Consider the following 27,953-nt stretch of genomic DNA (forward strand, 5'->3'; position numbering starts at 1 on the left):
TAGTGAAACAAGCTTTAACCACTGCATGAAAATCGTCGAAAGCTTTTACATACTTTAAACTTTCCAAAGGACATAACTCTCTTAATATATCGGTATTTTGTAACAATTTCTTGCAACTATTACCATCAAATCCAGAGCACCCCCGAAAAATTTCCCGCTGAACATAACACTTCGCAGCCCAAGTCAATGCACATTTTTCAAATTTTTTTAGCATATCGTTAAAAATAGTATTTACTACCCCAAGCATTAAGTGTAGCTCAGGAGGAGCAATGATATCTATTATCAATGTATTCGATTCTGTATTACAACTTTTTATTATTGGCAAATTTATGCAACTCTTGAAATCTTTGGCCGTTTTATCGTTGCCACCTGATTCTTTCCATTTATTATAATTTTCGGTAATATTTTCAATTGTTCGAAGAACATCTCGATTATTCAGATGATCTTTATGCGTAAAACACCATGTGCAAGGATACGTGCTGCTATGAGCACCTATTCCACATAATAAATTTGCGACTTTTAAATCGATGGCGAAAATACCATATAAATCAGTTAGATTGATACCATTACATAACATTTGTAAGTTATTATGTGTTTCCTTGCAATAAGGTGAGACTCCAACAATGAAAAGCTTTTTTACTCCACTGTCACAAAATCTCTTTGAAAATGTACCTTGTGGCAAAGTATGTCTACGTGACACATTTTCAAGAGAATTCAGTTGATGAGGAGACTGAATGGATACACAAAGTTTTAGAAAGCCCCCACCTCCGTCTATCCCAAATTTACAATTAACCATTGACAACCCACGTTTTTTTTGTGCGAACTCAATTAAACCACCAACATCGTTGCAACATATTGCTCCTTGACGACTTACCGACATGTCTTTTTTTGTGCCCTTTTGAAAATCAAAATATTTAATTTCAAAAAAATCATCAAGGGAATGAATATTATCATACAGTTTTCTTTTTAAATTTTTTTCCACTACAATTCTACTGCCCGTACCTTTACGAATAGCGCTCGCAATACCGAGTGTTGTGTTTTGACTCAAATTGAAATTAGTCTGAATGTTTTTCATATCGTTAACACTAAGACATATTTCTTTGTTTCGAGTTTGATTAATAGTTACATTAGTAGGTTTACCTTTCAAATTGGAAAGCTTAATTGCATTATGATTTTCGTCAGATGTCAAATCATTGCTTTTTGATTTTTGTACCTTGATCAGAGAAGAAACGATGTGCTCTTTGGTTTTAGGATTAGATTCTTGAATAATAGTTTGCAAATTGACCACTCGTTGGCTGGAACAACAGTTATGTGAAAGACCTTTGGCAATAATTGATAAGCAATCAGAGCATCGCTTATCAGATTTGTTTTTGAACGTCGGTGCAGATGAAAATCCTATTAAACCATATAGAATAAAAAAATTAAGAAATGAAATTTCAACAATTAATACTTCTATAATCATGAAAAATGTCTTATGCAATAATTTACTGAATTTAAAAATTATTTTTAAAGAATCATGGATTTAAACGATATTTTAAACAATTAGTTTATATACCTTTAATGGATTTTGGATTATTCAAAACTTTATTTTCCCGAGTGATTTTGCAAACTGCACACATACATTTACTAGAGTCGAATGACCGTGTGTTTGTACTCATTGGCATGAATTGTTTTAAATCTGGCACTGTTATTCCTTGACGATTTTTGTCTTTTTCAGAGTCATAAAGTTTATTTAAGCACACACAACAAATGCCTGTAGGTAACTCTTCACGAGAGGAATCATAATCACATAAGTACTTTTTTACAAGTTTTTCAATTTCTCCGTTCGAAATTATATTTCTTATTTTACTCCTTTTATTTAAATCACGAATTTTAATGACTTTTAAACAGAATACGCACAATCTTTTACGATTATCTTCATGAGTCAATGCGTTTTGTGGCATTATGGAAACATTTATTATACCTATTAATTCTATCTGAACTCTTCAGAATACTAACGATAACTGACCTATTTCGGTGATTTGATTGAAATAGGAAAACGTTTGTTTATATTTTGAATGTAAGATTCTGAAATGCAGGTTTGCAAGACACATATTCTACTGTTTGTTTTCTTTGTAAAGTGGGGTTATTGTGGTTGCCACAATGACAATGAATGTTTTTCGTGTGAATTGTGATTACTTTTAAAAACAAGAGCAAGAGAATAAAACTATACACACATATATATATATATATATATATATATATATATATATATATATATATAATATATTATATAATATAATTATATGCAATTTTAAACATTATTTGTATGAAACTATTCAAAAGCGAGAAATTATGCGATTTTGTAGAAAAAATCAATTTTCACAAAAAGGGACCGATGGATGATTTTCATTTTTGTTGCAAACATCTTCTTTTTTGTTGTAGAAAACATCCCAAAAGAAAAATCTTGGTTATTTTGACTTTTCATAATAATCGCTTAAAACCCACCGTGACTTATAAGAAATTTGTAATATAAGTCGTTCACCTCAAAATTTGAAAATAAAATGGAATTTTCTTTAACCTTATATAAGCATATAAATAGTTTATTTATTATACTTTATTTCAATTCGCATGATAATTAGTAAACAAATATCCAATTAAATAAAACTGTGATTGTAGTAGTTTTGAACTATATTTTATTTTGACAAAAATATTTAATTATAATTTGAGGTTATGTACGTGTATTTTTATCACTCTTTTTGTTTTTCAATAATTAATCAGAATTAAATTTGTATAAACTTTCAAATTAAACATAAAATACAATATTCTATTAAAATTTCAGTTTAATCCATTATTTTCTAAAAATAATATAAAAAAAAATATCTGAATATAAATATCAATTTGTCGACTTGTATACTTGCATTTGAAACTCGCGGCGAGTTGCTGCGCAAACGTTTCTGAAAAAAATCATAACTTCCTAAATCAATGTAATGAACAAACTGTCAAAATTTGGTAAGTCTGTGTCATTTCCTTATATTGCCAGGGGGAGAATCCTTAAATTCAATGGAAAATAATAATTTTTTCAAAAATAATTGATTTTAAAAAATATTTTTTCTTGAGATCATGTTTTTCAAAAATTTGCAAAAATGGACAAAAATTATTGAATTAATTTTCATATTATTTCAACTTTCGCGTTTTTCAAAAATTTTCATTGGCGGTACCAAAAAAGTTGTTAAATGTCTAAAAGTCCAAAAATTAAAAAATATTTCCATGAATTAAAAGTTAAAAACGACTTAAATACATCTAAAACTCATTTTCTGACAGTTTTTAAGGTCGCTGATTACAAATCTAAAGTTTTATTTTCAAAAATTTGAAGTGTTGCACAAAGGTCCAAAAAAGCAGAAATATTCTTTTTTGTTCGAAATTTTCGATTTGAAAATCTAATTACAAATCTGAAGTGATTTTTCAAAAATTCTTGAAGCCAGATATTTAACTTTTTTTTTTTTTTTAAATGCCATTTAAAAATGTGTTGTATTTTTTAACATGTGAATCGTTTTAGAAATTTCATTTTTTTAGATTTCCATTTTTCAGAACGTCATGATAAAAAACTTTCTATTTTTTTAAATATTTCTTTTTACTTTATTTTATTTGTTTATTTTACGGATTCACGGAATCAAATTGATACCAATATTTGAATCAATTTAAGTTTTAATCAAAATATTGATATCAATTCGTTGCAAATTGATACTTTCAAATTAACAGTTATAATTAATATTACATAACCAGAGTTAAAAGAGAAATATTCTTTTTATCAAAATCATTAAAAATATACAAAAAATATTCAATAACGTTTCAACTTTTTTTTTAAAGAAAATTTTCAATTTCGGAAACAAATGTAGGAATCACACGGAATAATACTAATCAAAAAAAAAAAAAATTGAAAATCAATAAACTTTCGTCAGATTGAATTACTAGAGACTTTAACGAAATTTTTTAATAAAGATTCCAACATCTGTTCATCTCTTTAGTACATAAAATTCTGAATCAGCTAGGATTCTCTCAATTGTATGAACAATTTAAGAATTGAGTGTCAATTTTGACACTGATCGGCTATTGAAACGTCAATAAAAGCTTCAAACATAACCTAAACTTTCATCAAACCATCAATTATACCCGTGCAGAAATTGCCACTTTTCATCCCGATTACCGACCTGGCCCCGATCCGATTTCCTGTTCTGGACCTGGGTTAGTAAATTACTATGGGCCCGACCAGGGACAGGCCTGGTTACCATATTTAAAATTTTTTAAAAACTAGTAAAAATACATTTATAACGTTTTGTGACATTTTTTACACTCTAAATCTGAATTAGTAAAAATGTTTATTAATTTGAATTAGTAACTCACTTTTTGCTTATGAATTAGTAAAATTTTACTAATTTGAATTAGTGACTCACTGTTTGCTTATGGATTAGTAAAATGTTACTAAAAATTAGTAAAATTTAACTAATTCTAAAGCAAAAATTGAGTCCCTCTTAAATTTTATGAATTGTTACTAAAAGTTACTAATAATTAGTAAAATTTTACTAATTCATAAGCAAAAAGTTAGCCACTAATTTAAATTAGTAAACATTTTTACTAATTCAGATTTAGAGAGTAAACGAAACAATTATTCAAATAATTTTTTTCAACTTATATTTCCTTTTCATTTTATAAGATGTTTTTTTAAATGCAGATTCATAAAATAAAATAATATTGATTAATTCTCTTGTTTTATTTATCAATTAGAGAAAAATAATTATAATTTATTGAAAATTACAATTACTATAAGATCGGGCAAATTGGCATGACCTCGGTCGGGTTCCCTGTTTCATTTCAATCGGGACCAGATCAGATTGCCAGATCTGGTCCCAATCGTGCCTAATCTGGGCCCGGTCAAATTTTCTGCACGGGTAGAAATTTAATATAAGTATAGAAACAACAAAAAATATTTCAATTTTAATTTTCAAAAAAATATTTTTGTCATAATTAACTTTGGAATTTCATAGAGAAAAAAAAATGTCTTGCTTTTTTCTTGAATTTTATTTTTATACTTGTTATAATTTTAATATTATTTAATATTATAAAATACTCTCTAAATATGAATTAGTTGTTTTCTACTAATGAAAGAGTGCGTATTCGTTTACCAATTGAATTAGTAACAGTTTTGACTAATTTTTAGTAAAAAAAAACTACTAATTGCTAGTAGAAAACTACTAATTCATAAAGTAAGTCGTATTTTTTACTATTTCAAATTAGTAAGCCGATTTACTCCATAAATTAGTAGTTTTTTTTTACTAAAAATTAGTCAAAACTGTTACTAATTCAATTGGTAAACGAATACGCATTTTTTCATTAGTAGAAAACTACTAATTCAGATTTAGAGAGTAATTTCAATTGACATTTTATACTTTAATATTAATAAAAATTATTACACTTTAATTTATTTCATAAATAAATTTATATTTAATGACAACTCGTTATATTTAAACACTGAATTTAATTATTTAATGAAACTAGATTATTTTGCTAAAAAATAATGAATTAATCCAAAGAATGAAAATTATCTTTTCGAAAAAGAAGCAGCTCAGTTTTTTATAACAATAAATTATTAGACCACTGAGAGAGAGGGAGATTAGGATAAACACTCAATTTTTGTGAATTTATACAGTTTTACACATAATAAAAATGATTCACACAGAACAACTTCAACTATAATAATTTTGAGACTTACTTTCTAGTTTTCGATGCCATCGTTTAGCATCTAGACTCATTGTTAGAATTTTATTATTGTAATTTAATTACTTTTTATTTTAAACATGACAACTATTCAACGAACACAAATTATAAATGAAGACGCTGTATGAAAAATGTCTGTGCATTGCCACGTGGCAATAATTACGCTCCTATAGTGTTAAAAGAGAATTATCACGGAAACTGGCACAGTCGATAATAAAATCAATATTCTAATGTTTATATTACAGTTTTTGATCGAGCGAGGCGCTGTTAGCCAAATTATTCATCAGCAATAAAAGCAATAAAAAAATATTTTTATTATAAAAATAAAGTGATATTTATTATTTATCATAACGAACAGGAGAGTTTTAAAAAATTGAAAAACAAGACAGATTAATTTGAGTAAAGTTATGTGTTATATTGTAGGTTAGGTTTTTTTTACCAGGTCAAGATTTTCCAAATATTTCATAAATATTAAATAGCCTACAAAACATTTCTAATCTTCTCTCGAGAATTTTACATAAACACAATAAAAAAAAATCATATTAGGATTCAAAGGATCAAATAATAAATTTAAATAAAACAAAATAAGTATCAAATATCAAAGAAAAATTCATGTGTATCAAGTATTTTTTATTTTAAGTTAACTAATAATTAATATTTATAATTACCTACTATAATTATTTTAATAAATACAAATATTTTAAATAAATTATAAAATAAAAATAAAGTAACAATAAATAAAAAATATAATTATTTAATAATAAAATTATAATAATTAAATAATAATTTATGTTATTTAATAAAAAAATAATAAATAATTCGAGAGTCTGTGGTCTGATTTCAAATAAAAGTTTATGTATTCATTTTCGGTTTTATTCTATATTTTCAAGATGTAAAGATTTTATATATTTTAATTATATAATATATTAAATATAATTATAAAATATATTATAATTATATTATTATATAAATAATATATAATTATTAATTAAAATTATAATAATATTAATATACATTTTATTATTTTGAATTTTTTTATTTTTTACTATACAGGTCTTAGTAACCGCACTCAGAGAAATGATTTATTTGAACCAAATAAAATATATTTGAGTTAAATAAACGTATATTTGTCTCAGAGCCTACTAACTTATTTATTTAACGTAAATAAAAATTTTATTTGTCAGAAATAAATTTTTCTTTGGTTCAAATAAATTTTTTATTTCAATGAAATAAAATATATTTGCCACAAATAAATGAGTTAGTAGGCTCGGAGACAAATATATAATTTCTCTAAGTTCATGCCACTATTAATAGACACAATTTGGATTATATACTAAAGTTAATATTTTAAATTATGAATTATGTATATAAAAGATGGCCCCGTTTTCGGTATTCCCGGTTCTCAAGTTTTCACCAATCTAGTTATACTTGCGCAACCGCGGGAAATTGTGGTATTAAAAATTATCGTCTGCTCTATTGGCTGGAAACTTTTTATCAAAATGTATCATTATCGATTATTATCAGCCCATAGCAAGGAAAATGGTTTTAACACGGACCCCACTTGGAAAGATTCCCCGGAAAGTGCGCCCCCTGGAGGTTCTATCAGAATTCCGCCGGAACTTCCAACGTAATTCCGTCGAAATTCCATCGGAGTTCCAAAGAATTTCCGATGGGATTCCGACGGAATAAGGACTCTAAAAATTTTGAAAAAAATAATCGGAATTCCGTCGGAATCCCATCGGAAATTCTTTGGAACTCCGATGGAATTCCGACGAAATTACGTTGGAAGTTCCGGCGGAATTCTGATAGAACTTCCAGGGGGCACTTTCCGGGGAATCTTTCCAAGTGGGACTGCTCACCACGTTAAATACGATACATTTTTATTTTTATACTAATTTTTTTAATTATTGTAATTTCTACAAGTATTATCCATTATGAATTTGTGTTTTTAATTGATATTTATTCACTGGAAAATCAATTACTTTGACTGAAAATCAGTAAAATGTTACTGATTCAAATAGCTAGAATTTAGCGACTGATTTAAGACCAGTGACTTTTTCACTGATTCAAATTTAGAGAGTGTAAATTTATCCATGTGTAATTATAAATTTATATATATATATATTTAATAAGTACCTAAAAATTTTTATTAATATTTATTATTATTACATTATTTTGAAAATTAACAAATGAAGGTTTCAATCCTAACCTAAAAATTCTGTTATAATTTCGGGAAATATTATGATTCAATTTTGAGAAGTGATAAAAATTAATGTTTTTTTTTAGTTATAGCAATACACATTTGAGAAAAATAATTACGTATAAAAATTTTTCAACTAAAAATCCATTTTTCAGTTATAGTGTAAATCTTATTTTGTTGAATTGCGCTTCAAAAAGAATTGTTCTCTGTAGAGAAAGTTTTCTAAATGCTAAACTATATATAGAGTTCTTTAAACGGATTCCGTAACTTTTACGACTTTCCAAGTCTTCTTCTTCTTCTTCTTCTTCTTCTTCTTGTGTAGGGAACGGATGATCGTTCAAGCGATCACGAAACTCTTTTATTTATTCTGTAAAGTAGATCTCAAAGAACCGGCTACTTACTTCTCGTCAACATTCGGTTAATGCGCTATTATCTATTTGCACCGAAAGAAATAAAATGATGCTATTAAACATAAACACCAGTATTATTGAGGTTATGTTATTGTTGTTATTTTAGATGGAAATATTCTCCGCAGGTTATCTCGCAAAATATTTAATAGATTGAGCTTAAATTTTGTGGATATATCAAAAATAATATAAGAAATCGCTGTTATGTGTCAGATTTATTTTATTTTTAAATTTATATTTATTTTTAAATATATTTTTATTAAAAAATTTATTTTTAAAAATTTACATATTTTTATTATACATTTCGAATACTGCACTGTTAAAAACATTATCAAATTTTGATGACAATATTTTTTCTAATAATGTTTATAATAAATTATAATTATTTTGAAAAAATTTGTTATTATTTATATGATGTTCCCTAAGTAAATGGTACAATTACTTTGTAGAGCAGGGTTTAGCAACTTACGAGTAGTTGTCACGTACGTCACGCGGGACTAAGCATGCAACGCAAAATTTAATAATTAATTTCTCGAAAAAATCAAAAAACACGTCTTTAAAATTTTCAGGGATTTTTAAGGACATGTCAAGCTTTAATTTAAATATTAAATAAAAAAATTACTGACTTCGGATAAAAAAAAATTATTAAAAAAATATTATTTAAATTAATTAAAAAATTAAAATTTCTAATTTCTCATGAAATATTACCTTAAATTTCAATATTTTCCCTACAATTTTCATATAGAACATATTTTTCTATCTTTTATAGGTTTTGAAATAAAAAATTCTGAAAAAAGTGACTTAAAAGTTTAATTAACAATATTTTGAAAAATAATTTGATTTATAAAATTACCAACAATAAGTTACAATAAATAATTTTTTCAACAATTATTGTCACGATTAATTATACTTTAAACGCTCTTTTCCTGTTGAAAACGCAAGAACATATAGAAATATTTCCAACTTTTGTTATTACTCCAGTGAAACATTTTCCAAACTTTACAAACAATAATTCTGTCCTTCTTTTATATAAAGTTTGGAAGCGAGGCTCAAAGTCAAAGAAGATATTTCTTATAACTTCAGAAAATGAAAGCAATCTCTCTCTTTCTCTATACTTTGAAAAGTTATATGTTCAGTAGCTGATAAAATAAAAAAAAAAAAATTTTATCATCAACATTGTTAAGATTCTTTGACCGAATTTATAATTTAAATAAAGTTACCTTATTTATCGTGAAAATTATTATTAGAATATAGATAAATAAATATTAGAATAAACATGTTTATCTTGATTGTGTGCCAAGATTTAATTTAATACTGCCGTTTATATATTTAATGTTGTTTCTATTAATCAGAAATTAAAATTAATTTTTTTTTAAAAATAATTATTATTAAAAGAAAAAGTAAACTATTTTTTAAAAAAATTTCAATTCGAAAAAAGTATATTAATTATTTATTTATTAACGTTTTATTTAGCGTTTTTAATTATACCTATTTTAATATTTCTGATTTAAGACGTTGTATATACATGCTGGTCATTTCTATTTTTGACTTTCAATTCAAATAATTTAATAACTATACTGAATTAATAAAATAAAAATTAACTTCTTTTACAGAATACTATAAAAAAATTGCATTAAAAGTTTATGAAGAAAATTTTTTAAAACAATAATTCGAGATCGTATCTTATTTTCTAAAAATTAAGATCAAATTATTTCTACTAATTTTAAACCAATGAAATATAAATGTACGATAATATGTGACATGACTTTACTTAGATATGTAAATTTTAAACTAAAGTTTTAATTTTACAACTGAGTGTTCTGTATATGGGTGATTCTACAAACGAAGGACGAAAATGAAGAAAATATGGACACAACATTTTTTTCTCATTTAAGGTCTGAAAAGTAATTTAACTTAAAGTTAATGACACTAAAAAAGATATCTGAAAGTGGCCAGACAAAATATTTAAAAAATTACAAAAGTTATGGTTGTTTATAAACAATTTATCTAGAAAATTAAGATCGTGTATAGAAAATTCACATTAACACAAAAAATAATGGATGGATTTATACAAAATTTATTACTCAGGGGTTTTCGGGGTCGCTGATTACGAATTCGAGGTCAGTTTTTCAAAATTCAAAATGGCGGAACCAATATGGCGGAATTTTTAAAAAAAATCGTTTGGATTGGCTTGAAACTCTCTACTCGGGGGTTTTTGGGGTCGCTGATAACGAATCCGAGGTCAGTTTTTTAAAATTCAAAATGGCGGATCCAATATGGCGGACTTTTTTTAAAAAATCGTTCGGATTTGCTTGAAACTCTCTACTCGGGGGTTTTTGGGGTCGCTGATTACGAATCCAGAGTCAGTTTTTCAAAATTCAAAATGACGGAACCAATATAGCGGAATTTTTTTAAAAAATCATTTGCTGCTTTTTAGTGCCACAATAGAAACCATTTAGATTTACAATTTTCATTAAAAGAAAATTATTTTTTTCAAAATTAATATACAAAATAAGCTTGACCGCTCATAATTCCCTCGTTTGTAAAATCACTCATATATATATAAAATAAAATATCATTTTGCTGAAATTAGGAAAAAATAAATTTTCTCAAGCAACAATTTTTTTTTACTGACAAATAATTTTTCAATTTATAAACTGAGTTTAGGATAAAATGTATAGAAATTTTTTTTCTTCCTCTATTTAACAATTAAAAATTGAAAAAATTTTATAAAAAAATTTTTATTTTCCAAGAACGAATGTGATTTTTTGTCAACTATCATTTTTATTAAATTTCTAATTTCAAAATTATCATTGACACATTTCGGACGCAGAAGCATATAATAATCGATTAAAAGCAGCTTTTTAAAAGAGCAGAACAATTAATTGAAAATAGTTTTATAAAAAGACAAAGTTCAGTTGTATATATTTACAACATATTTTTCTCTTTTTTGTTTAGATATTGCGAAAGAAGCTTTGATTGTGAATTGTTCTCGTAGAAAACAAATCGTAACCAAAAATGGATAAGAAATTTCTTTATATATATAAAGTAGAGCAGAATGATCGTCTATTGAAGGCAATTTTATAAGAAAGCCAAAGTATACAATTACAATTGCAACTTTTTTTTTTGTATCTTTATATTCGATGCAGCAGAACTTTCAATCGAATCCAGTGTTTTTATGTAAAACAAATAGCAACTACACATTGCCAGAATCTTTTTTTTTTCAACCAAAGAGGCGCAGCAGGTGGATTATTGATTTTTTAAAATAAAAAAGTAAAATTATTATTTGAGCCAATTAAATGGTATTTGTTTCAAATAGAAAAATTATTATTGGTTCAAATACAGTTTATTTGATTGAAATAAAAATTATATGGTTCAAGTAAATATTTATTTGGATAATAGTCAAGTAACCGAAAAAAATAAAAGTTGGTAAATAGAGCAATACTGATTTTAGTGCAAAATATAACACGGACGGAGAATTTTGATCGTGACAACGTCTTTTTTAATTAATTAAAATATATTTTATAAGATTATTATTTAGTATTTATTTTTATTTTGTAAATTGTAAACAAATTCTACTTGAACTAATAATTTTTGTATTTGAAACAAATACCATTTCATTGACTCAAATAATAATTATTTGATACAAATAAATATTTATTCGTTAATGATCAAGTAACCGATTATTTGAAGCAAATAAATTTTTTTTCAGTGCATAAAATTAGAATAAACGGACAATAATTTCCAAAGAATTAAATTTTAAAAATATTCAAAACGTAATGCCACATTATTACCAATTGCCGAAATTTTGCACCAGAATAATATCAAAACATAACCTCAATTATGGATTTACTCTGTTCAAGAATTGTGGTGGACCAGTTAGTTATAACAATTGTTGAACAGAATACATCCATGATTGAGGTTATGTTTTGATATTATTCCGGTGCAAAATTTCAGCAATTGGCAATACTGTGACTTTACTATGTACACAGGCCAACACCACACTACTATACATATATAGATATAGTGGATACTGTCAGCAGTGGCGTTGTATGCTAACATGTTAAATCTTTAACCGGTCGGTAACATAGAAAACTATAAAAAAAATTTATTTCCAAATTTGACAAAAAATAAGTTTGGCATCGAGATTAGATCGAAAGTAATCGAATAACACAAAAATCTTGAAAATATGACTTATAGTTTTCGAGTTCTGGCCGGCGATATGAACGCCAATTTTTCTGAACTACTGGAATATTGGTACACCATAACGTGTTCGCTAAAGAACCCCTAAACTCATATTTTTAATTTCATAAAACTGACCAACATGAAAAAAAACTGCATACACTTTCGGAATAACAGAAATATCTAAACGCAAATAACTTATTCTGAAAGCTTTTATACAAATCTTGTAATCTGAAATTAAATTATTTCCAAAAACATAAAGTAACTACATTAGGTATTTTGAATGTAGAATCTAAAACAGAAATCGAATTTTTTAGATGATTTCATATTTCACCCCGGAAAAGCATAATAAAATATTAAGAAAGCGATATATTTTAACTATTAAAACATTATGTTTGAAAAAATAAAAAAAAAAAAAATACGAGTCTGCTTTTAAAATTGTCAAAGTCTAAAGCCAATTTTCAAACAACACTTGGCTAGTTTTACTTTGTAAGTTCTGGTATCTACATCAAGACACGATCATAAAACCAACGAAATCCATAAAAAAAAGAACTTCCGCAAAAGGGTCTCTTTCACCGACCACACTATGTAACATCCCATCACTATCACTAGCCAACATCTCGAAAAGCTGCCATTTGGCCTATCAATCGAATGATAGGACTGCAACTTTGAACCTTAAATCTAACCTTTCTATTTTCTTTATATATATATACAATTGAATTTATCTCTAGTTTTTTTATTTATGACTTTATATTATTTTTCTGTGACCATTTTCTATCCAGTCATTTTTCCGAGTTGATTTTCACGAATTTTAAAATAAATTTTCTCGAATTTACAAAATTTTGATTTTATTTTTACAGAGAATGATTTTACTTTATAAAATCTTTGTAAATGTGTAAATAGAAGAATTTTTATAGTGAATATAAAAATTTTTCTAAATTTCTTTTTGCGAATGTCTGACACAGTTTCAGTAAAGTTTATATTCTGCTCGTTTTCAGAACTGATGATAAAAATATTTTTATTTTATTTTCTTTTTTGATAAACAACATTACTTGTGCTTCTTTAATAAAAAAAATTTTAAAACACAAGTATTTGTAATAAATTTCGGAAAATTGTTTTTTATTTTCTCTTTCTCACTTTAATTTTTGTTAATTTTTTTTTATAATTTTACACTCTTTAAATTGCATTAAAAGATTTTTATGGTCTCACTCTGAATTACACAGTCATTAAATTTTTTTCACATTTAAAAAAAATTTAATAACTTTTTAAAATTTTGAGCGCCATATTGAATCCGCCATTTTGAATTTTGAAAATCTGACATCAGATTAATAAGCAGCGACCTCGAAAACCGCCAGATACCAAGTTTTATAAAATATTAATAATTTTTAAAAGATATCTTGTCATTTTTTATTTAGGGGCTGTTTTCACTCCTAAAAACCACAAATGACTTGATCTAGCAAAACGGATATTTTTTTGGGTCCTATAGATTCCAAAAATGTTAGATTTTTTTGTGGGGCAAAAAAAAAGTTGAATTTTGTCGGACGGTGTTATGTGTAAAACTTTATAATTTAACGGAAATCGAGTCCTTTTGATTTGGTCTTATGACGATTCTTAATTATTATTAATAATCAATTTTGGTTTAATGGCATTTTATAGGACAAATTAAAAAATATTAAAAAACATCTTTAACGTTTCGGAATGCCATAAAATCAAAATTGATTATTTTTTAAATAATTAGGACATTAAGAATTTTAATTAATTATTATTTATTATAAATTGAACCGATAAATAATTCTGTTGCGAACGTTCAGAAAACTGTAGTTTAAAAGAATGTTTATTAATAATACATAAGTGTTTATTTCATGTTTTGAAATTTGTGGCCTTAGGTCTTTATTTCTGACATATTGAAAATAACGTAATTCTCTTAATAAAGACCTAAGGCCACAAATTTCAAAACATGAAATAAACACTTATGTATATAATTGGTCTACAAAAATAATTGAATTGAGTTTATTAATAATAATAAATTATTAAAATAAATACCTCATTGAAGCGGTTAATGAGGGTCTGCACAGAGGTTGTGACAGAAGTAGCAGTAGGCCAAGAGGCCTCTTCTTCCGTCTGTGTTGCGCTACTCGTCGTACAAGGAAAACTGGAGCCAAGACCTGGAGATGTTGACGATCTTGATGATGATTGCTTCTGAGTTAAAACAGGATCTTGTGCCACGTGCCGCAAATATTCGTTGGGTGGTACCTGATAGAATAAGTGGTACTCAGTCTCCGCCAACCTGAGCGCCACTTCCTCGGGGAAGTGCAGCAGCTTTTGCAAATCCTCCAGCTCCTCAGAGCTCCGAGGCAGCTGCGGCTGCGGCCGCTTCTCCAGCTCTGTAACAAAGAAAAAAAAAAGGAAATCAATTAGCTTGTTACTTTTATACAAAAAATCGTGAATCAATAAGTAAATTTGTGAGAATTTTAAAATTAATAATTTTTGACATAAACAAAATTTAATGTTACGGCGTAACAATAGATCTGCAGATGTTAGGAAAAAAATAATATTGAATACAATTTTTAAACCAATCGAAATAACTTAATATTTAAAAACACTTCTTTTTTCCCTTCCAAAATTTTTACGAAATTTACTTTCGAGATATTTATGGGAATTCTCTGAGGAAACTGATCAAAAATGCTACAGTTGTGAATTTATCATTTCAACCGTTTTAAACTAATACGTAATCGCGTAATTTTTAAGTTATGTCGTTCTTTTTTTGTTAATAAACGTTATTTTTCGAATTGTGTCTGTAATTTTTGATGTAATATCGTTGCTTAAAAACGAACCCTGATCCGGCGAGCTAATCCAACACTTTATTTTATCATTACATTCATTACAATCTCTAAGTCATATTTGTTAACGTATCTAAGTTTATTTAAAAGCACCTATATATATTTTAATAATCAGTTACAGAAAATTAATTTGGCATCTAACAGATATGTACGGGTTAAGGGTACACTTCAACATTTAATGTAATATTTTCATTTTCCCTTTCATATTAAATATGCGGATGCTGTTAGAATTACACAGAAAATTAAAAGGCATTAAAATAAAAAGCGTTGCAGCTTATTTTAATGCCTTTTAATTTTCTGTGTACTTATCTATCAACCGTCAAATGTTTGTGAGTCCAATACTCATCAAATTAATCGTCTAAAAATTGCAGAGTATATCTTCAAAAAGTGCATTGTCAGTTTACTTTTAAAAATCAGAAATCCAAGAGTTTTTAACAATATCCCCACATTCTACAACATTAAGTTTCAACATTAAGAGTAATAAAGTAACTTTTATAGTTGCTGACTGTAGCATAACTGTAGACAATGAAAAAGGAAGCTTTTGCACAAATCTTATTGCCGCATTTCAAGAATTCTACCACATATATGCAGTATACGAGGCGGTATATTAGATAACCGGCAGTATTTAAAAAACGATTCTATTTATTAACACCGTTTTTATTTTTAGAAATTTGACCCCAGCGGTTTTTTGTATTCAAATTTTTAGAAAAGTTTACATCAAACTAAAAATGCTATTCAAAATAATACATAGGATTTAATATTGAACGCAAAAGTCTCGATATATAAAGAATAAAATAGATTTACGAGAAAGATGTAAAATATGTTCCTAATGTTCCCGCTGACGGGCCATCAATCTAGGCATCGATTTTTTTAATACTTGAAGATGTATTACATATTGTACAGGAAAATGTTTTGTTTGACCCGGAGATATTTCAAATTCTAACATGGATTATTGGCTAATATGAAATCATCCATTTAAATATAATATATTTAAAGGGGGGACTCTCCATGGTTAAAATTTCAGACTGATTTCAGATTAAATTCAGGATCAGATCAGTCAGGATTAGTACAGAAAATATACGAAAACAATCCCAAAATGATCCGTATTAGTCAACAATCAGTCTGGACGAAAAGATAAATTCGAGATCAATCCGGAATAGTCTGAAATTGAAATAAATCCCTAATTAGCCCGCAACAATTTGATTTTAGTTAGATAAAAAAAACAATTCAAAATAAGTCCAGAATAATATAGAATTTTTTTTTTATGTAAACTATCCGCCAACAGTAAGCAACAATTAAGTACTGTCAAAAAAACTGAATCCGACATGAATCCGTAATAAGCTGAAATCTTTATGTGGAAAATCCGTTATTAGTCGACAATAATCTTGATTTAATATGATAAAAAATTCAAAGCCGAAATGAGTCTGGAAAAATTAGGAATTAATATGTTCAAAATCAGCGGTTGCAATCTAAACAAAAATCTTAATTAGCAAGGAATTCGAATTAGCCGGCAATCTGTGTATAGCGAATCCGGATTTAGTTATAGGTCTAAAATTTTAATTGAAAATCAGGTATTAGTCCACAACAATGATAATAATTTCGTACATATAAATTCCAGATTTTTCCGCACTCATTTAAGACTAAGATGCTATACCAAATGTTTTCCTACAATCTGGATAGATTCAGTACGTTTAAAAATCTGAATTTGAAATGATAGTCTTGTATAATCCGACATTCTGTATGTATTAAATCTGCAACAATCTGAATTTATTTTGGTTTTGTTGCTTTTATTACAGTTTCTACTCATGTCGCCAGTGTGCAGTTCTCTCACAGTTAAGATGAGTCTTAAATTCTATAAGAACTGTTCACTGTCGGCGTAAAAGATATGTTGTCTTCTGACCAATAGTCACTACTTTGGTATTAATATTTCGGAATGTGGAATTAATCCGAAACAGTCTGCTTTAGAGTTGGGTTTCTATAATCCGGAACTACACAGAAAGAAAAAGTTTAGGAAAAAGTCCTAAAATAATTCAGTAATTCTAGATACGAGGGAAAAATATAGAGATATTCATGAATTTTGCTCGCTATGGAAGACTTCAGGATTTGAATCTGAAAAATTACGGAACTCGGAATTGACTCTGATGCGCAGTTAACCATTGCCACTGTGTATGCACTCGGCATACAGTATCTTATAGATTTCTACTAAGAAAGAGAAGCTATGTACCTGTTTTAGTTCAGAGGATACACACCAGATTTCTGTACCTAGAGATGAGAGTTCGAATCCGCCTGGAGTCAAATTTTCTCTAAAATTAATTTTCTGCTTCAGATTCTTAATAAAAATTGTTTCATGTGTGTGTTATATTAATAATATATGAGTTTGTATTTCATCGCTATATATAAATTGTTAAGTGTAACTCCACAAAAAAATGTGGAGTGATGAAAGGAGAAACAGAGCAAAATTTTTTTCGTCTTTCTTAGCTAAGAATTTTCAGAAATAGTTCCGTAATTTTTCATATGAGGCTTTATGAGAAATTCATGTAGTAACTCGTCAATAAGTAAGGAAGTTTCTTTAACATTTCTATAATGGACTAAGCAAATTCTAATTTGATTTCTTCTTGAATTACTAATGTTAATTTTAACAGAAAATGAGAAAATATTTTAGACTATATCCAAAATATTTTATCGATTTTGAATAATGAAATTTTGTTGTACGCTGATGATGCTAAATTATTTAAACCCATTAACTGCAGCGACGATTGTGAGGATCTCCAGTTGGATGTGGATAAATTTTATGATTGGTGTATAATAACAATTCTCTGGATGTTAATCCCAAAAAATGTAAGGTAATGACCTTCACGAAAAGAAAGGAGGCAATTAATTTTCAATATAGAATCGGTGACAGTTCGCTTGATAGAGTAAGTGTAATTAAAGATTTGGGAGTACACTTTACATCTAATCTTAAGTTTAACACCCACGTTGACACCATTGTGTGTGAAGCCAATCGAACACTGGGGTTTTTATTTAGAATATGCAAAAATTTTAAAAATGAAGCTGCTTTAAAAACATTATTTTACTCTCTCGTACGCTCTAAATTTGTTTATTGTGATATAATTTATTGTAATCTGCCAGAATATTTGTCTGAATCTATTGAAAAATGTCAGAAGCGGTTTTTGAAGTTTTTGCATTTCAAAAAGTATGGTAACTTTCTACCACCGGGATCTGATTATGGACAATTGTGTCATCGATTTAATGAAAACTCACTTCAAAGTCGTAGAGCGATTGATACTGTTTTATTTATATTTAAGATTATTCAATAGTTCATATTTACTTTCCGAAATACTATTTAATGTGCCTCAGTTCTTCTCACGATGTTCTCAGCCATTATACACAGGAATTATGCCTGCAAGTAAGACTACACCTATATTGAGGATGTGTGATTCATTTAATGTGATGTATAGAAATAATATTGCACGTTTTGATGATTTTGAACAGTCACTCCAAACATTCTTAACTGCTGTTCTTAGTTTCGTTAAGGAATATACGACGTTTAATTGTTAACCTTACATTGTGCGATACATATTACTTTTTTATATGATAATCCTGTAATTCGTCTACGTGACTGTTGGATTTACTTCAATAAAAATAAAATAAAAAAAAATAAAAATTACTTATTTAAACAGATAAGTTTGAAAATATCCCGAAATGGTCGCGATATCCTGAGTTACGTAATTTTTTCTTTCCGTGTAATATGGTTAAGTCCGAAATTAGTATTATTTGTGTGACTAGTAAATCCGGAATTAATCCAGCTTAATCCGTAATTAATCTACACAACCTAATAAATGCAAAATTACTTCTATTGAATCTGAAATTAATCCGACCTGTTTAATCAGTAAATCTAGAATCTGCATTCAGTAGGTACGTATTATCGAACTGACTGCGGATTAGACCTGATTAGCTCCGGATTCACTAGTTATACATAAATCGGGCAAATTTTGAATTTAGCAGGACTAATTCCGGATGACAAAAACCTGACAATAACCCAGACTGTTTCAACAGTCTGGAATTTTTATTAGGATACTTAATGAGGTTCCAAAGATACAAATATAAAATTTTAAAAACATTAATATACAAACATAAGTTTGACTAACAATTAAAAATAAAATAAATGCACAATATAAAACAAAAACTCCGTCAAATTTTAATTTAATTTACTGTTTTTTATAGAAAAAAATAATTTAAAAAAAGAAATACTTTTGTAATTTATATAAAACCAATTTTACTTTTGTTTCTTTATTTACAATGGAAATATAAGAAACAAGAGAGTAAAAATGGAATTTTTTTTTAATTAGAAACATGAAAGGAAATGAGAAGCGCGTATTTGCACTTTATTACAAAAGTAAAATAATACAACGTATTTCATTAAAAGTATTTAAAAAAAAAATTTTCTTTATTCTTTTTTGAGCTTGGGAAAGTTTGTAATTATATTAACTTTAGCTATTAAATTATGTATGGTCATTACCTATATTGCGATTACTGACATTATATTACTGTCGTAATTACATCGGAGTTTAACGTACATTAATTCTCAAGTTTTCTCATAAACTTTTAGAACATTTAATTGCTATTTTCGTGAAATATGTTTCAAATACATATATAAAATAGGTATGTACATACGTGTTTTTTGTTTTAATAAGTCAAAAAATTTATAAAATATCGTTGCTTTAAATTTTGGGAAAGAGAATTAATGCAAAAAAAAGTGATTTAATAAAATAATGTATAAACTGATTAAGGTTTTTTTTTTATGAAAGAAAAATGCAAAAAAATTGATTTGGTAAAATAATATAAAATAGTATAAATTAATTCAGGGGTTTTATTAAAAAAAAATAGAGATATTTATTTTGAAATGAGGTTATAGGTTAACAAAATAACCTGAATCAATCAAAATTAAAGCATCTACTTCGGTGGCCATGACCAAAAGCCCCGAGATTCCCTAAAGCATGCTTTAGGCCGAGTTACTAGATTTGATATACATATTTCATTTGCAGCTTCCACACAGATCTACTCAGTGGATAATAATGTTAAAGAGGCGTTTTTTAGATAGAACATCTGAAAACTATATTGAAAACCTTTTCTTTTTTGTTCTCTTTATTTTATTAACAATGAATAAAAGTAAATTTTTAATTCATGTTATTTGATATCGATAACTTGAGTAATTTATTATTCATTTAGAATATCCATTTTCGCCATTCATAAAATTTTTATACGATAGAAAAAAAAACAGGGTTTTTTTTTTCCTTTCCTCATCACGAATCAAATCAATTTACATGTAAATTGGTTGCTAAAATTACAATCTCGTTTCTTTTTAAAAATATTTCCACAGAGATTTCATTTCTAGTTTTTCTCACACACTAATATAATAGAGCTACTATATTTTTGAAGTTTTTTATTTTCCCCCAATATGAATTGATATCTCAATTCTGTCTTTAATTCTATCCCTTTTATTTTCCTTCCCTTTAAAAAATATATTTGATTTAAAAATTGAATTATTCGAAGACAAATAATGAAAAAATATATTCCATGAATACAAAATATTATTTGTTTCCTTATTGTTTGGGTCTATCTTAATAAAAGATTAAAATGATATACAAATTTCAGTTCGTTTTTTATTATTATTATTATTATAAATCCCATAAAAATGAACGAACCATATTTCTTTTTGAATTATACTGAAACATTTATAAATAGTCGATTCTTGTTCTTCTTTTGATCTCAATTCTTCCCTCTTTTATCGAAATTGAGACTGGAAATGAATTTAAAAAGAAGATTAGAGGACGCAAGCGAAATCGTAAAAAAGAATAAATGTTCCCTGATCGTAGGAAGGTTAAATACTTCTTTTCAGTTTGATCCGATCGTCGTTTAAAGTTTACTTGAACGGATGAAACAGTTGAAGCGAAAATTAATAGGGTATGTTGTGCGCGGATACTGGTTAAAGCTTTTTATAGTTCTCTCTTTCTCTCTCTCTCTCTCTCTCTCTCTCTACCTCTGAGGGACAGCAGGAGTTCCGAGTTGAATTTAAATAACAAGAGAAACATCGATTCCACACACCATTGTGTCCAAGTGTTGCTATAAATTCTTAAAAACCTAACAAATAAAAAAAAATTGAAATTCAATAATAAAGTATTGGCCGTTCATGCGAAGAGAATGCATTTCCGATTGGCTGTCGTTATTTAAAATAAAAAAAAAATATATAAATATATTTCTAACCGAATATCGATTTATTTCTCTTAAATTATTATTAAAGCTTTCACATTGAATAAAATTTACTATAAAAATTATTGTCAGCAATGAAAAAATATATTATTTTTTTTTTGGGGGGGGGGGTTCAACAAATAATGAGATAAAAATTGCGAAATTTTGAAATATTAAGGAATTAATGTGTCAATTATAGAATACATCACAAAAGTAATTAGTAATTTATTTTACATTATCAAGAAGAAAGTGTCACTGAAAATTCATGATAATTAACATACATTAATATTATATAATGTACGTGAAACTTTGATAGTAATCTCAACAAGCCTTGCGGACGTTTTGAACACTTTCAGGATATAATGAATTAATAATTTGATTTCCTAATTTAAATCACTATTTATTGCAAATGAATCAATATTCAATTTACTCTAGTTTGTATCATGTAATTTAAGAATTTGTCTTAAGATTTTTGGACTATTCTAACGTAGTTTTATAGAAAATTAAATAAAGAATATTCACACTAAATGCACTAAAAACCTTTCGAAAATAAAGATGATTAAATTTGGTTTGAAGAAACAATTATGCGCAAATAGAGAATTCGTTCAATTTGTATACTTGAACTGAAACTTGGAACAGAAACCTTGGAACTGAAACCTACGGAATGTGCAACTTCTGAATTATTGATTTTTAAGCCTAAGAACTGCACCGAAAACGAATTATAACTGAAATTGAATTATAAGTACAAACGAACTAGCAGATTAGGACCTCAGATAAAAACCCTAATTAATAAAACGAAAGGCTAACTCCATTGTTCCACAGACTTATGAAAAAGGAAGACTTCCTCTAAATGATTTTAAAAATCCACAGCTACTTTGCGCTTCTTTTGTCAGTTGTTTTTTTTGTCATGAACTCTAGAAATTGGAACAAAGTCTCCCAATTCTTCTGTTTTTAGATAAAAGAGAAAAATTGGAAAAATAGATTCGAATTTCAAGGTCTCGATACTTGTGCCAATTTCTCCTGAGTTACTGCTTCCAGTTTTGGCAAAAATTTTTACCAAACTGCAATTCAAGCATCCGATTAGAACTTTCCTTTGTCACTTACTCTGACTGTAGAACTTCTGTTTTATTTATCACTCTGCAAAATCTGATGAAGTAAACACTGTATTTTTCTTCAAGGATTATCAAAATTCGATTAGCTTCTCATTTAGGAAATAAACGCAATATTTCCATTCGAACACCGCCTGGGTGTCAGTGGAATTTATTAGGATTTCGTAAAGCACTCCGAGGGATTTGCAAACACTCAATTCCGAACGTTAGTAATACGGGAAAATTTAGCTGCAGGCACAACGTAGAATCCGTAGCATTTACGCGCCGAACGTCATGTAATGCAATGCTGAAATGAATCCTACGGAATTCTAAGTGAGAGAACCCCTTGCCAAAAACAGCTGCCGTAGCAATCCATCGGGAAAAAAACATCCTTGTTTCACAAATGTTCCTCAAATATTTTAGAATGTTAATTTAACAGATATGACCCCACCGATACAAATTCATTCGAAACTCACTAAAAATTCATTGAGGTTACAAGTTTTCAAGAAGTTTCCAATGATTTCGTATCAGTAGAAGAAAAGTTCGAAAATGTTTTTAGGAACGTTTTAGAACAAGGATATTTTTATCGACTCGGATTTATTTAAGACAAACTAACTGAAACCATCGATAGTTGCTACAAAATATACTATGGTTGTTTTTTTTGTCCACTGCTACGATTCCAAATGATAATCTAAAAGCATTCATTCAACAGTACAAGAATTTTCCTTTTGCATTTGCTTTGCAATGAAGTTAAGAGACAACATGAAATGCAGTAGATGCGGGATACTAAGACAGACCTAAAGCTCCATTGGGGTTAAAACTCAACAAGAACTTTACAGAAGATCTTCTAAAACTTAGAATTAGAACTGTGGTCCATTTACTTCGGTGTCATGACTTTCTCAACTACCATCAGCACAAAATAAGATAAGTTGCACCCAAGTGTAGAATATGTGAATTGAATAAGCAATCATCGATTGATATCTTCTGTCACTATTCAATATTTACTGGAGTTAGAAATCGTGGTTGAGGGTCAAATGACCTAGAATGGATTATCGGTCTATCAATAGAGCTGAGTTCCGAGACTTCTGAAGAAGGAAGGATCTTTCTGATTAGATCGACTATATTTTTCCAGCTAACAGGAAGTTAGATAGGGTTACAACTTAGGTGACAATTCTCGTAATAGAAAACCCCGGATTAGGCTCGTCTTAAACTAGATGAAATTAGATTTGCTACAACTACCATCGATTCATGTTCAACTTTCTTATTTTCTTTTTAGAAAAGTTTGCTACAACCAAAAAGTTTTGCTAATACCAAACTACTTTGCACTTGAACTCTCAATTCTTTTAATTTCGCCTCTTTAACTTCTTTGGATCCTCATCAAAAACAGTTTTCATCTTCTTTTCAGTTTATTAACACTTTTAGAAACTTTAGAGCAACTGCGGTTAAAATTCTTTGAGATTTAACACCTCATATTTTTTTTTGGATAGAAATATAATTTTTATTAATTTTCTGTAAATGCCTGACAATAAAATTTCAATTAAATCGAATAATTGCAAAATTTCATTGGAGCTCCGACTATCGCCAACACTTCTAATTTATAGCTGCGTCGTATTTCTCATCTGATTTATTACTTTTTCAATTAGCATAATGCAGCGAATGTCAATTCTTGATGTTCCGATGCAGGATGATTTTTGCCACTGCAGCAAATCCTGCAATAAACTTTCTAAAAAAAAAAAATCCTATCAACTCTAAAATACTTTGTGATTTTACATTCTTATTTTTTGGAAAAGATTCAACTGTATGCGATATTTTAACAGATATTTGCGGTTTGGTTGAATTCTACAGTAAGAAAAGAAAAATTACAGAAACTTGAAGAAAGAAGATAAATTCACACCTTATATATATATTTAGTACTAAAATTAGGAGAAATCTAAAGTATTATTGAAACTACATTATAGAGAATTGGAAAAGCATAATAATTACAGCAAACTTTCTAATTGGTTCATTGATTGGCAGGATCCAATCTTAGGGAAATTATTACAATAATGTGATAATTTGTTTTTGGTAACTTTTGAATAAAATTTATTTACTGATACTTAAAGTCTCAGAAAAATTTTAATTTTCTATTATAAAATTGTTGATATTTAAAAATGTAACTTTTTTTATCACACGTTTTTTAGAGTTATCCATATGACCCCATACAAAAAAATAACAAGTACACTGTACTCGAATCGAGAAATTTTTTTAAAAATAAATTTGGCAACAATTAGATGAACCTAATTCGAGGTCGCTGATTACGAATCTGGTATCAGTTTTTCAAAATTCAAAATGGCGGATATCAAAAATTATTTGGATTTGCTTAAAAATTGGTACTCGGGGGTTTTCGGGGTCGCTGATTACGAATCCGGTATCAGTTTTTCAAAATTCAAAATGGCGGATATCAAAAATTATTTGGATTTGCTTAAAAATTGGTACTCGGGGGTTTTTGGGGTCGCTGATTACGAATCCGGTTATCAGTTTTTCAAAATTCAAAATAGCGGACAAAATTTTCAAAAATTATTTGAATTTGCTTAAAAATTGGTACTCGGGGATTTTTGGGGTCGCTGATTACGAATTCGATGTTAGTTTTTTAAAATCCAAAATGTCGGATCCAATATGGCGGACAAATTTTTAAAAATTCAACGGATTCACTTGAAATACGTCACTCGGGGGTTTTCGGGGTCGGCACTTTTCTATAATTTTAAAAAATTTATCGTTTTCGCTTGAGATAAATTTGTTCAAATTTTGAACTAGTACAGTGATTATAAACTTTTTTAGAGTCTATTCTATATAATGTTCATAAATAAAACTGTTTTTTAATCGTTTCTACTTTTTTTTTAGAAAAAAATATAAAATTTACATAATCAATATTTTCTATTTAGCTACATATGTATATATCTGACAAAATAATTCAGATTTGTTTCAACAGCAATTTAACAATTAAAGCTTTAGAATTGTCAGGAGAGATGTGTCCTTTCAGGGGAAATTACCATCATAAATAGCCTCGGAATTGCATCTATTTTATTGTGTACCAACAAACAATATACCTTATGCTTCTTTTATGAAATCCATTTAAAAGCTCATAACTCACATTTTCTTCATAATCATTAAATAGTTGTTTGATATAAAGCAAATTTTCATTTTAAATATCATCTCTATTTTTTTTCAAATAATATTATTATAGATTTTTTTTAAGCAAAGAAATTAATATTATTATTATTATTTTAAATAATGATTAATAGTTATTAATTACTAATAAAAATTTTATTAACTACTTGTAATTATTATCTTTTGTGATATGACGCTATCGCGAAAACTTTATTAGCCGTAAAAGCTTCTGACATTAAAAGTGACATTATAAGTTGTTCATTTCTATAACTTTAAAACATTTTTCTAAACGATTTTTTTTTTTTTTATTTCTTTTTGAAAATATCCTTTTTTTTTTACTTCAATTTGGTTTTCTTTTTCATCAACTGTAATAAAGATTCCTTTTTAAATCTATAAAGCAATATATTCTTTTTAGATGAGATGTTAAAAGAAAAACACGTGTAGGTTGAAAAGAAATGTTTCAAATGTTAAATGTTAAAAATAGGAATCAAAATCTTTGTGTGTTCTACTTTGAGTGAAGTTTCTAAATTTATAGTCTTTTTAGAATTAAGGAAATCTTTTAGATAGGAAAAAAAAATGATATTATTTTTCCCACTCATATAGAAAAAAAAATTTTTTAATTTTGTTTTGATTATTATTGTTATTATTACTATTATTATATTTACACGGAGAAAAATGGAAAAACGAATAAAGTACTTTAAAAAAGTAAAACCGGAATTGTCCGCAGCTTCTGCGCAGTTCTGGCAATTTTTACTCCAGAAATAGTAAAATTTATTCCGCAAATAATAAAATTTACTCCTGAAATAGTAGAAATTATTTCGGAAATAGTAAATTTTACTGTTTAAAAATAAAAGTTACTTTATTCGTTTTTCCATTTTTCTCCGTGTAGTAGATAATATTTCAAAATCTGGAATGCAAAAATCGCAATGATAGAGATAAAGTTAGAGAGGTTAGGTGTCAAACATTTCTGATTGGTTCGTTATATTTCCGGAAACATTATAGGAGCCAATCAGAAATATTTGATAACCTCAAACCTTATTTTCAATTAATATTATCTTCAACCATTTCTGATTATAGATTTTATATTATTTTCGGAAGTATATGAGTAAAAATTTGAATGAAAAAATATTTTTAAGAATCATGTCACTTAAAATAAGTCACGTTTCGCACTAACAATATAATTCATGGTTTTTGATGCTTCTAATAGTGTCATATAAAAGTCACGTTATATAATAGGTCAAACACACACACATACACACAAAAAAAAGCTTTTAAGAATATAATGACCTACTGTAGCTGTACAGTTACTATTATCTATTTTTTTTTCTTCTTTCTTTTAAAATTCAGAAATGAAAGGAAGTTTTTTTTGTATAAACGAGGCTCATTATAATACGTGAAAATAAGAAGAAAAAAAAACATACCTTATCAGGTAATGGTGCGGCCACGTGGGGGTGGAGGATGCGGAAGTGGTTGAATGTCGTGCTGGCTATATTTATATATATATATATATAAATATATAAATAAGACGCAATCACTCAGAAAGCAGGTTAATGTCAAACTTGTTTGAATAGAGCAGTAGAAACGGCAAAAACATGTGCAACCTCAACCAAACATTTGTGGAAAACGTCTCTTTGCACTTTTCCAGCCTACATCAAGTCGACTGCATCGATAAATCCAATCGTCTGCCGTCTTCCCTTTATCCATGCTTCTTCTTCTTTCTCTGTTGGACGTTTGTACGCATCGATGCCGCGCTCTAGAAAAATAAAAAGAAAAAGAAAATAAAAGTCTAGCGCTTTATTATTAACTCAGAGAGTGATTTATGACTTTTCCCAACGAATCTGTCCAAATCGTTAGACAGGCATTCTCCTTCCCTCCTTGTAATAACCAAGAATGAAGATGGGGCTGAAAAGCAGACACATCAAACTTTTTTCCTTTTTCATTTTTATTTTATTTTTTTTTTTTTTTTTAAGGAAAAAAATAAGAGTACGTATACGCTTTTCTCTGCCTCTTCTTATAATATTGAGATCAAATTTCTTGGTTCAATTTATTCAGAGAGAAAAAGATGTAATGTGAATGGGATTATTCT

General features: G+C 27.6%; 1 protein-coding gene across 4 annotated transcripts in view; it reads right to left on the bottom strand.

Annotated features, from left to right (window-relative positions):
- LOC127288304 (1-phosphatidylinositol 4,5-bisphosphate phosphodiesterase epsilon-1-like) overlaps positions 1-27,953 on the bottom strand; it is a 212,058-nt gene that overhangs the window by 119,315 nt on the left and 64,790 nt on the right. For all 4 annotated transcript variants that reach the window (XR_007844014.1, XR_007844015.1, XM_051315690.1 and 1 more), the window contains exons 2-3: positions 27,289-27,620; positions 14,587-14,927 (exon numbers count right to left, since the gene is read on the bottom strand). The gene's annotated coding sequence lies outside the window, so the exon portion shown is untranslated. The remainder of the gene's footprint in view (positions 1-14,586; positions 14,928-27,288; positions 27,621-27,953) is intronic.

This window comes from Leptopilina boulardi, unplaced genomic scaffold, assembly GCF_019393585.1.
Source record: "Leptopilina boulardi isolate dan_hultmark-lab unplaced genomic scaffold, ZJU_Lbou_2.1 LbouV2_384, whole genome shotgun sequence".
NCBI lineage: Eukaryota > Metazoa > Arthropoda > Insecta > Hymenoptera > Figitidae > Leptopilina > Leptopilina boulardi.